At 39.8% G+C, this 13202-nt stretch overlaps 1 protein-coding gene across 1 annotated transcript in view; it reads right to left on the minus strand.

The window, feature by feature from the left end:
* The window catches only part of LOC131944944 (uncharacterized), a 59851-nt gene extending 46970 nt beyond the window's left edge, over nt 1-12881 (minus strand). The window contains exon 1 of the mRNA XM_059305852.1: nt 12439-12881. The gene's annotated coding sequence lies outside the window, so the exon portion shown is untranslated. The remainder of the gene's footprint in view (nt 1-12438) is intronic.
* Nucleotides 12882-13202: the final 321 nt, after the last annotated feature.

Consider the following 13202-nt stretch of genomic DNA (forward strand, 5'->3'; position numbering starts at 1 on the left):
TGATTGTCTCCGCCAACAAAGGTGGTATCAACGTCCATGTATTTTACATTAGCGGCGTACGGCTGGGCGGCGGCGTTGTTTGACAACAATCATCTTACGATCTGCCGGCTCCGTCCGGCTAAGACCGGCTACACGTACGGCGTGCCGGGAATTGGGGCACGGCTGTGAAAAATTGCACAAAGATTCAAAGGAATTGTTTGACTGGTGGAGTCAGTAGAATGGAACTAAAGGACCAAGTGTTGTAGCAAGTGATTGAAGAAGTGATACTTCAAATTGTTATAGCAAGTGATTGAAGAAGTGAGACTTCTAATTATAGTAACAACAGGGACTAAAGTTGTTACACAGAATTAGAGATGTGATCCTCGGTCATGAGAATGCGGGACGTCCCTGAGTCCACCCAGCTTTAGTAGGTACCTGGCTCACATTAGGGAAAGAAAAAGGCGGTTGGGCATAGTTCCGACCATATTATCCCTCCATATACGGGTGAAAAATATGAACTCTACTTCATCTGCCCTTTGAATTGTTTTTTAAATTATCAGAGGTCTCCTCATGAGCTATAAACGCAGCATGTTTTATGTTATTTTAGTTGCAGGCCTACTTTTGAAGTAATATCAATTTGTAGCTTGTTTAAGATATGAGTTAAAATCCAGGTTTAAACAAAGATTTATTTTAAGAGCAAATCACCATTGATTTATGTAATGCCTAGCTAGTGTTAGCCTCACCTTGCCTAGTTATTCCTAGTTATATAAATATGGTGTCTACTTACACCTGGATATATATAAGAGATAATTACTTTTCGATTTCTTATATAACGGTGTCATTACAACGACGCAATGCTTGTAAATGCTTAAAAAAAAAGGTGCGATTAATTTTGAAATAACTTTTTTTTTTTTAAATCCTCCTTTAGTTTTGAGTTAAATCTGTAATCTCAGCGCGGCCTGTGTAAAAAGTTCAAAAGAAAATGTCGGACATGGCCGGGGGGCGTCTCAGAATTTACTCCAGCAATTAATGGGTGCCCCGGGTCTTCTCAAGTTAAAACAAAATCACACGAAGATGAAAAACATTTTAGCTGACACGGATATCTGACACGTTGCAACAGTTCTATCAATCGATAAATCGTTTGAATCGATACTTTTTACTGGGAAAACTGCGTGGTTCGTTTGATTAATTCATAAAACTCTATTCAGATTGATTAAAGTGATTCACTAATTCAACACCATTTGATAAAATGGTCATGATTTATTCAGTTGGTGACAGGATAAAATATCCCCGAACAAATTATCCCCAATAATATAATATGGAATGAGAAAATTTATCTCAAATAACACGATAGTATACAAAACAATATATCTTAGACTCAATATCTCATAGATAAAGAATACATCGTAGACAATATATCTGAGACTATCTCTGTGCATGATTTTGTCTCCGTTATTATTTATGTTACAAATTAGTGCCTGCAATAACCAACAAAAATTATATTGATATATTTACTATCCAGCAAAAAGGCCAAGTTCTATTGAAGCTATTGGCCAATACATTAACGGAGAATTTGGCCAATAATTCATCTGAAGAACATTGTGACTCAACCAAACGACATTCCGAGCATTCATTCATCCATCACATTTATGGTCAGCTGTTGACTGTGTCATCCATTCATCCATCACATTTATGGTCAGCTGTTGTCCTGACTGTGTCATCCATTCATCCGTCACATTTATGGTCAGCTGTTGTTCAGACTGTGTCATCCATTCATCCATCACATTTATGGTCAGCTGTTGTCCAGACCTAAGAACACAGACAGACCCCTGTGCTGGCCATGTTACACCGCACTTCAAAAGGACCAGAGCCTATAGCGGCGCCATTATGCGCAGAATCAATGCGCACCGTGCAATGGGAACATAAAAGCTAGAACTCGATCATCGGCCAGTTCAATTGAAGTCGCTTATCTTTACCAATCGGGTTTATGATTAAATGATTGATTGATTGCTAGAACAAAATCGAAGGACTGTTATGAGAATGTTGTTTGCACTAACTCGTACATTAAATTGTTTTGTAGGCGCGGATTAGAGGGGATGGGCTGGGACAAATTATATTACAGCGGTGCACGCTTTGAGCTGTCGTTTTTGGTGTTTACAATATGAGTGAAGTGTTTGTGATTGGTGTGGTGGTGGAAGGGGGAGGGGGGTAGGGGCGCCAAACATTTTACATGTGCAAGTTTTAGCTCAAAGCTCAAACTGAAAATTATTCTTTAGAGCATAAAGTAAAGAAAGTGGCACATGTTATTCGAAAAAATGCCAAAGGTAATGAATCCCGTTGGAGCTTAAATCCAGTTGATGAAACTTTTCAGAGCTTAAGCCGAAGAAAGAATTCCTTCAGAGCTTAAAGCCGGTGTAAGTGAACCACTACAGAGCTTAAAGCTAGAGCTAAAGAATCCCTTTTTAGCTTAAAGCCAGTTAGTGTTAATAAACCATTCCAGAGTTTTGCCAGAGAATTAATCAATTCAGAGCTTAAAGCCATTGAATCTGCTACAGCCGTATTGAGCTTAAGCTCTGAGCTGCCCCCCTCCCCACCCTATCCATCACTGCCACGAACCGACGCTGCATTATGTAGCTCACGTTAGTCCCAGGATTTAGGCCCGGGATGGGGGAGAGTGGGGGAGAATATTTAATCACTGCACATGAATGACGAGAAACAGTGGGGGCAGTGGCGTAACTAGGGGGTGTGGGTGGGGAGGGCGACCGCCCTGTCGTAAATCTTGGAGCGGGAGTACTAACTAGAGCAGCAGTAGAAAAACAGTATAGTCTGAGTGGGAGCACACAGTAGCACCTGAAGTTGGTGCACAATAACATCATGAGTATGTTCACGGTATCACGTGATTTTGTGTCACACAATATCACGTGATTTTGCGTCACACAATATCACCTGTGTGTAGATATTCTCATGTCGTGTCAACTCTTGCGAGAGTCATCTCACCTATACACAGCTGACCAAACACTACATACATCTAGCTACCCTCTAATCTCCTTAATCCCTCTAATCCGAGCTGGATGTTACATGTTCACCATATATCTCTTTAAACCAACGACGGCTAGCAGACAGAAGACAGCAAAAATCAGGGATGTGACCATTGAACAACACCGGAGTAGCGACATGCCCATGCAATTTCCCTCAAATTTTCCCATGTTATGAGACTGTCCAATTTCCCTCAAATTTCCCATGTTATGAGACTGTCCAATTTCCCTGGAATTTTCCATGTTATGAAACTGTCCGATTTCCCTCAAATTCTCCATGTTATGAAACTGTCAAATTTCACTGAAATTGTCCATGTTATGAAACTGTCCAATTTCCCTCAAATTTCCCATGTTATGAGACTGTCAAATTTCCCTCAAATTTCCCATGTTATGAATCTGTCCAATTTCCCTCAAATTTCAAATGTTATGAAACTGTCCAATTTCCCTCAAATTTCTCATGTTATGAAACTGTCAAATTTCCCTGAAATTGTCCATGTTATGAAACTGTCCAATTTCCCTCAAATTTCCCATGTTATGAGACTGTCAAATTTCCCTCAAATTTCCCATGTTATGAATCTGTCCAATTTCCCTCAAATTTCCCATGTTATGAGACTGTCAAATTTCCCTCAAATTTCCCATGTTATGAAACTGTCCAATTTCCCTCAAATTTCCCATGTTACGAGACTGTCAAATTTCCCTCAAATTTCCCATGTTATGAAACTGTCCAATTTCCCTCAAATTTCCCATGTTATGAGACTGTCAAATTTCCCTCAAATTTCCCATGTTATGAAACTGTCCAATTTCCCTCAAATTTCCCATGTTATGAGACTGTCAAATTTCCCTCAAATTCTCCATGTTATGAAACTGCCCAATTTCCCTCAAATTTCCCATGTTATGAGACTGTCAAATTTCCCTGAAATTTCTCATGTTATGTAACTGTCAAATTTCCCTGAAATTGTCCATGTTATGAAACTGTCCAATTTCCCTCAAATTTCCCATGTTATGAGACTGTCAAATTTCCCTGAAATTGTCCATGTTATGAAACTGTCCAATTTCCCTCAAATTTCCCATGTTATGAGACTGTCAAATTTCCCTGAAATTGTCCATGTTATGAAACTGTCCAATTTCCCTCAAATTTCCCATGTTATGAGACTGTCAAATTTCCCTCAAATTCTCCATGTTATGAAACTGCCCAATTTCCCTCAAATTTCCCATGTTATGAGACTGTCAAATTTCCCTGAAATTTCTCATGTTATGTAACTGTCAAATTTCCCTGAAATTGTCCATGTTATGAAACTGTCCAATTTCCCTCAAATTTCCCATGTTATGAGACTGTCAAATTTCCCTGAAATTGTCCATGTTATGAAACTGTCCAATTTCCCTCAAATTTCCCATGTTATGAGACTGTCAAATTTCCCTGAAATTGTCCATGTTATGAAACTGTCCAATTTCCCTCAAATTTCCCATGTTATGAGACTGTCAAATTTCCCTCAAATTCTCCATGTTATGAAACTGCCCAATTTCCCTCAAATTTCCCATGTTATGAGACTGTCAAATTTCCCTGAAATTCTCCATGTTATGAACACGTCCAATAACCTGGGCATTAATCAATTTCTCCCCATACAGCTGTAGCGTTAATCCCAATCATCGATTACATTAAGCTGGTCGCTGTCGCGTCTGACGTCACGCATGACGTCACATGGAAAACGGATGTCAGGCTCATGTTAAGCTCTGTGTTAGACAGTTAAGCTCCGGAGCTAAGGATTCCAGAGCTCTATACAAACATGTTTTAGGGGGTGATCCTAAGTTGCTCACGTAAAAAAAAAGTAGTCTTTAGAGAGAAATGGTGGGGGGGGGGGGGTTAGTCGCTGACTATATGGGGAGGGGTGTCTTAAACAATATAAGGGGTTCTTAACAAAGTGGACAAGGTGTGGTAAGTCCTTAGTAAAATGATACTAATATGGGGGGCTTGATGTCAACGAGAAGATGTGCTGAATAATGTTTCCATTTGTTTATATGTGGTGTTGTGGGGTAGTCAAGACGGGAGTATCACAGTAATGGAACACTCTTTGATTGGCATAACTATGTGGTATAGGCCCTATATGGTTGATGCCCTCTAGGCATAAATAGCAGCGGGCAATGTGCTGGCCGGAATAACGCTTCCATAAACATACACACACACACATACCCGCATACAAGCGCGTGTGAACTTTACTTGAACTGCTCTAAACAACTTTTTGCAATTTTCGTTTATGCTAATCTACTTCAATTTCAACTCGGAATTTATTTTTAGGTATAAACTTTATCATATACATTTAGACAACGTGATCAATGTGTTGGGAAAGATAGGTGAATATCTGTACCTGGTGATTAGATTAGGCAATAGTTCCCAGCAATGACAGACATTAAAAATGTATCCTTCTTCAGTGCCTGTGTGCCTTATTCAATGGCACCGCTCAACAACATCAGGGGAAACCACTCGTATTGACAGGGGACGCCACCCATCCTCTAGAATTCGAATTAATCGATAGCTGTGTGCCCGTGGAGGAGCCTACGTCACAGCTAAAATAGGTTACAAATATATTGCTGCTCCATTTTGATTCATCAGCAAAAAAAAAATGCGTTCCATCTACAAATTAAATGAATGATACTCATTGTTCCCAATGGAATTCACCGAAGACGATCTATACATGTAATATATATATATATATATATATATATATATATATATATATATATATATATATATATATATATATATATATATATATATATATATATATATATGTGTGTGTGTGTGTATTTGTAAATTTATATATACATACATACATATATACATGTATATATATATATATATATATATATATATATATATATATATATATATATATATATATATATATATATATATATATATATATACATATGTAGCTACATCTTTCCCTATCTAAAATTTAAAAAAGAAATTCCTCTCCCCACCAAACTACCCCCATCCACCCAAGACCTCATCTGAGTACGACTGTCAGTGTCCGACATCTAATGTCAGATTCTCATGACAGTCTCCCCACAAGTCAGCGTCTCCAGACACTACTGAGGCTTCCTCTTCCAGACACACGAGAGGAAAAACATGACAACAGACCAGACAACAGACCAGACAATAGACCAGACAATAGGCAGACAAAAACATCAACACATTTGAGTCTGGAGAATTTTCAAATTAAAAAAAATATTTTCATTTTAAATCGAATGTTTTTATAGCTTGTAATAGACACAAACATAATAGAACATAGAACCTAGGCCACTTCACCATAATACAAATTTTCACCATAAAATAAAATTGTTTAGAATCATACATATATAACAGACGATAGTTTTCGTACTTTACACACGATACTGACGATTCGAATATCGTCGGCCGTTCTGATAGGGAATATTTTGTGAGATTAAATATCAAAATTAAATTACTTTTTATGCTACAGTATTTTTTTTATACAATCGATCGCCGACATACAATATGTTTAGAGTTGCTGCGAGCAATTTTGTTAAATAACGTCAGCTTAACTGTTGAGTTACTTAACCGTTATCCCTGTATGTAAAGAGTTAAGTTCAACAATGGAGGATAGCAATATGTAAAGAGTTAAGTTCAATAACAGAGGCTTGTAGTATGTAAAGAGTTAAGTTAAAAACCTGATGAAGAAAGACGAAAGATTTCGGGGAGAAAAAAATGGTTCTTGGTACATCATCTCACTGCCAGAACTTTGCCGGTGTTCATGTGTGTTGAGTACTAGGTGTGGGGAGGACAATGTGTGGGGTGGGGAGGACAAGGTGTCAGGTGGGGAGGGGACGTGGAACGGTAGAACAGTAAATTAGTTTCGGTAAATATGTGTGGTGTGTGTTGGGGGGGGGGGGTTGAGCGAAGAGGTTTTACAGTAATTTAATGATGAGGAATGGGTGTGGTATGTGTGTGTATGTGTGTGTGTGTGTATGTGTGTGTGTGATGGGGTGGGGTGGGGTGCGATAGGACTGAGGACAGAAAAGCAGTAATTTAAATTTGGAGAATGGGTGTGGTGTGTATGTGTATATGTGTGTGTGGGGGGGGGGGTTGTGTGTAAATGCAAGGGGGGGGCGAAGAGCATTAAATGTGTGTGGTGTGTAATGGGGGGGGGGGGTGTGCGACGAAGGACGGGGGCAGTATAACATTAAATTATTGTTGGGGAATGGGGGGGGGGGGGTGGCGTGGTGGCTATGAACGGGGTAGAGGGACGGCACGTTAATGTTAGGGAGCGGGTATGAGGTGGGGGGACAACGCCAGATTTATTGCCCTTGTTTTCCCAGACACGAACCCTGGTCACCAATATCCGATAAACAAGGGAAGACAATCCGTGTATAGCATCATGGCCTACTTGAGGATAGATGGCCTGCCAAAACCCGGCCAACATAATGGCTGTACCCACGGGCAAGTCGTTGGTTATGGTCGGGCCGTAAGTTTCATATTTTCTATTGAACACCAGAATAAAATTTAACAATAAAATTACGCGGTGCTCATATCAAGAAAGTATGTACGTTGCTTCAACATGCTTCAAATAAGTTATGGACATTCGTGGAATGACGCCTAGCAATACCTTGTAATTGAACTCGGGTATGGTAAAACGTTTCTGTGTGTAACAGGGGGTGGGGGGGGTCTCTGCTGTATTGGGCTATGGTAGATATTGCAGAAGTTTTTATTTTAAAGGAGGTAATGTAGAAATAATGTGAGGTTGGTCCAAATAGGTTTTGTGGGAGGTTGGTCCAAGTAGGTTTTGTGGGAGGTTGGTCCAAGTAGGTTTTGTGGGAGGTTGGTCCTAGTAGGTTTTGTGGGAGGTTGCTCCAAGTAGGTTTTGTGGGATATGGTTGATTCAAGTAGGTTCTGTGGGAGGTTGTAGCTGCTGAGCTCTTCAAAAGGACACCCGGATGTGAGGACATATCAAGAAAGCTGGTTACTATGGCAACTATAAGACTCGATGGCGTGAGGTTTAGATTATATAACTAAATTAGAGTGAAGGTCCTTACTTTTCCATCTAGCCAGAATTAGCATTTTAAGGCGTCACACACACACACACACAAACGCACACACACACACACACACTTACATACATACAAAGAGCCATGCAAACACATTCGTACAAACACACACATAAACTAACAAGAAAAAATAAACACACACCAGTGGCGGAACTAGAAAAAAAGGGCCACCCCGCAAAAATATTTTTAGCCCCCCCCCCCCCCCCCCCCCCCATATATATATATAAACACAAAATACGAAAATAGAATACGCATTGCTGGCCTGTTCGAGTTTGGAAAAAATGTTTTTTTTTTAAAATATAACAAAATACAACATCATGTCATGTGTGTAAATGCATCAGTGTGTTTTGCGAAAATGAGTTTTATTTAACTGTGCTAAAAGACCTCTTAACTTCTAGTCGGTCAGAAGAATATAAACCATGCGAAAGCTTTGTATAAGTAATGGTGTTTCGTTTTATGTTTATTTTTTGTTTTGTTTTGTTCTTAAATTATTCATTTTAAATACATTTCCTTTTTATACAATCTTATTCTTTAGTAAGTACTTTTTAAAAAGTTATTAAGAGAAGTAATTGCTTTTTAATTTGTTTAGTACAAATCTACTAAAAGGAGCTTATGAGCACCACTATTTGAATATTTAAAAAAGGGAAATAAGTCATGGAAGTCTGCTTATCATTGATAAGTTTGATTGTAGGAGAAAGAAGACTCGGCTTTCACAGTGGTTTAAAAACAAAGGGAAAAAGAATATACAAGAGCGTGGGGCGGTGTCTATAGAATAAAGATAATCCAATTGCAGCTACGGTATTCTTTTTAACAAAACAACCATGAATTCAAAAATGCAAGTAAATTATTTTTTTTTTAACTATAAAAAAATTATGGTCGGCTGTGGGCCTCTAAATGGCGTGGGCCCCCCCCCCCCCGCATTGCGGGGTCTGGCGGCACTGTAGTTCCGCCCCTGACACACACAAACATGTACATTGAGATATATACAAATGTTAGTCTTCCCATAAACCAAACACTGAGTACTCAGCTCACGAGCATGTGATGAATGAAGGAAAGACCCAGATTTAAGACACTTGATATTGGGTCTGCACCTTTTCTTTATGGTAACGGTTTTAATTCAAACTTTAGGACGCCAAACGTGATAGTTCTGCAAATGTTTCGTCAATCAACAATTTTTTTTTCCGGTCTGAGTTTTTCATCGGCATTTTTTTTTAGTCGTCGTCGGTGATGGAGGGAAGTCACGGAATGTTTCTTCATTAGGGGCTCTGGACTTGTGGAGATTCTAAATCAGACTGGTTGCTATGGCAACCACGTGAGAGACGGGTAGCTATGGAGGCCAGCAGCTAAATGTACCCGATGTCACTGTAGCTAGTGCTACCCGGTGTCACTGTAGCTAGTGCTACCCGATGTCACTGTAGCTAGTGCTACCCGATGTCACTGTAGCTAGTGCTACCCGGTGTCACTGTAGCTAGTGCTACCCGGTGTATCTGTAGCTAGTGCTAGCTGAAGTCACTGTAGCTAGTGCTAATCGGTGTCACTAACTGTGCTACCCAATGTCACTGTAGCTAGTGCTACCTTGTATCACCTAATGTCACAAGATCTAGTCAATGCCAATGTAGCTAGAGCTACCTTGTTGCTACAGCCATCAAATGTCACCGGTTGCCCTAATCACCAAATGTCACTTGTTTGACAGAAAAACTAAATGACATTCGATGCTGTAACTATAAGCTTCCTAATGTCACCAGACGTCAATGTACATTGTCGCGTGTCGCTGTCACTTTTACCATGTGACTCTTTCTTTTGTACCAGGTAAACGTATCTTGACAGTTCGGTAAAAACCACCCAATAACACATGGACCTGTACCAAATACCTCCGAATAACACATGGACCTGTACCAAAAAACCACCCAAATACCCCAGCTCAGGTCGGCAAAAACCACTCAGTAAACCTATCGTACTGAATCACATTTCTCTCATACACACGTCACACAACTCTCTCATACACACGCCACACAACTCTCTCATACACACGTCACACAACTCTCTCATACACACGTCACACAACTATCATACACACGCCACACAACTCTCTCATACACACGTCACACAACTCTCATACACACGTCACACAACTCTCTCATACACACGTCACACAACTCTCTCATACACACGTCACACAACTCTCTCATACACACGTCACACAACTCTCATACACACGCCACACAACTCTCTCATACACACGTCACACAACTATCATACACACGCCACACAACTATCATACACACGCCACACAACTCTCTCATACACACGTCACACAACTCTCATACACACGTCACGCAACTCTCATACACACGTCACACAACTCTCTCATACACACGTCACACAACTCTCTCATACACACGCCACACAACTCTCTCATACACACGTCACACAACTCTCATACACACGTCACACAACTCTCTCATACACACGTCACACAACTCTCTCATACACACGTCACACAACTCTCTTACACACGTCACACAACTATCATACACACGCCACACAACTATCATACACACGCCACACAACTCTCTCATACACACGTCACACAACTCTCATACACACGTCACACAACTATCATACACACGTCACACAACTCTCATACACACGTCACACAACTCTTATACACAAGTCACACAACTCTCATACACACGTCACACAACTCTCATACACAAGTCACACAACTCTCATACAAGTCACACAACTCTCTCATACACACGTCACACAACTCTCATACACACGTCACACAACTCTCATACACACGTCACACAACTCTCATACACACGTCACACAACTCTCATACAAGTCACACAACTCTCATACAAGTCACACAACTCTCTCATACACACGTCACACAACTCTCATACACACGTCACACAACTCTCATACAAGTCACACAACTCTCTCATACACACGTCACACAACTCTCATACACACGTCACACAACTCTCTTGAGCGTTAAGTAAAAAAAAAAACAATTTTTTTTCCATCGAGGCTGGGGATATCGATCGTTCTCTAAAGCACACGCTGACAACAGTTAGATCAACACGGCTGTCAGTGACAGAGATACACAGTGACAGAGATACACAGTGACAGAGATACACATTGACAACACAGTGGCAGAGGTACACAGTAGCAGATATACACAGTAACAGAGATATACAGTAACAGAGATATACAGTGACAGAGATACACAGTGACAGTGATACACAGTGACAGAGATATACAGTGACTACACAGCGACACACCTACACAGATACAAAACAACACAGTTATAGAACTACACAGTGACAGCAACTAGGTCCAACACCACAGGCACAACTGACAGGAACTACACACAGACACAACATCTGACATCAAGTAGGTCCTACACAACTGACATTACAGATACAACTGACAACAACCCCACGCGAACTGTTACTTGCACAACTCCTGTTTACAATTGATTTCCCGGCTCTTAACGTCGCATCTTCCACAACAATCTACACAAAAATCAATTTCTTGGATTAAAGATGTTCGATTTGGAAATCCTTGAAATAAAACTATTTGTCCTTGTTAGGATATCGTTTATTTAAAATTGTGACTAAATTATAAACACCTCATCTTTTAGACTAGCCTGTAACAAGAGACTAGGCGTATGGTAGTTAGTCGTATAGGCATTTTATTTAGATAATTAGTCAGCTGTTTTACCATTAAAATCTTGCTTCATCCCAAACCCCACACCATCTCACCACCACTCACACAAAGGTTACTATGCCACCTAAATATATTAACATTTTAATTACTTAATATTACCGTACATCTATACAAATACTAATCAGTCGGTAGACCATGCATATGGCGGATGGTATAGGTGGGGAGGGGGGTGAGGGGGGGGGTGAGATACCAATAGACGACTGCTGCAAATAGCGTGTGTTAAGAGAAATGACGAATTAGGAAAAAATGACTCGGGTGATAGAGAAAAATGACTTGTTTCGAAAACGTATTTGTAATACGCGAAACTTGTGAAAAATATTAAAATTGTTTGCCTTATAATGCTTAATAACGGGGGTAAATTGACTTTGACAAAGGTAAATGATGTGCAATAGATACAAATAATTTATGACACATCTACAAGATTCGAAAATAGAATGAGAAGCCACAGAATTGCCAATGTCATTATAAAATATTAGAAAAAGATAAGCGAAATATTAATATGCGACTGTCCAACCAATGTGTTAGAAACAACACAATCGAGGTAAACAACACATCAAGACATGAGCTACAACTCCTGAGGTCAACAACCGGGGCCAAACGTAAACAAACAAAATCAACCACTCACCTTTCTGCTGTTCCTGCTGGCACTAAAGATGGTCAACACAGCCAGACGTATTTGTCGTCTGCTTCAGATCTGATGCTTCCGGCGAATAAACTCAAAATTTTAAACTTCAATAACAAGCAAATGAAAATAATAGTATATTCAAAATGTACCACTTGGTTATCTAGTAGCGTAAAGACTGGTTACAAAAATAAACAAAGTCTGATGTATCTCAAACTCTATCAGTAGCTAGAATAAGAAACCAATGCTTGTATGCTACAACTTAGGAGGCTGCTAGCGAGGGTATGGAATTTCTTGAAATCAGATGATTTAAAAAGTAAGCAGCAAACAATGGTGCGAAGTTAGCGGAAAATCTTACGCCTTCCGCGCTCGGGCTACGGAACTGCGATAGTTATGACGGCTACGTCACAACTAAACGCTCGTTCGATGCCAGAGTTCTAGACTCAGGACTCGTCGACTCACTGCTGCGCATGCGTTAAACCTTCTTCCGACTACCGTATTCGATTCGCGTAATACTGATTCGATTACAGATGAGATTGGAATGCTGCCCCGAACTAAATTTGCATGAAAATATCATTTTACTTTTCTTAATCGCGCGCTCTATAGAATATAATTTCAGAAGAAACTTCAGAAGAAATAAGTCCCTTTATCTATCAACGGAATCTGAAAAATGTAGGATTCTGTTTATAAACCATAGCACCCACTTATTCTGGTTCAAAGAATAATAGGATAGACTAGGTGAGTGAGTTAATATTCGATGATTTCAC

This window comes from Physella acuta, unplaced genomic scaffold (assembly GCF_028476545.2).
Source record: "Physella acuta isolate Inbredline_101_S28 unplaced genomic scaffold, ASM2847654v3 ptg000516l, whole genome shotgun sequence".
NCBI classification, from domain to species: domain Eukaryota; kingdom Metazoa; phylum Mollusca; class Gastropoda; family Physidae; genus Physella; species Physella acuta.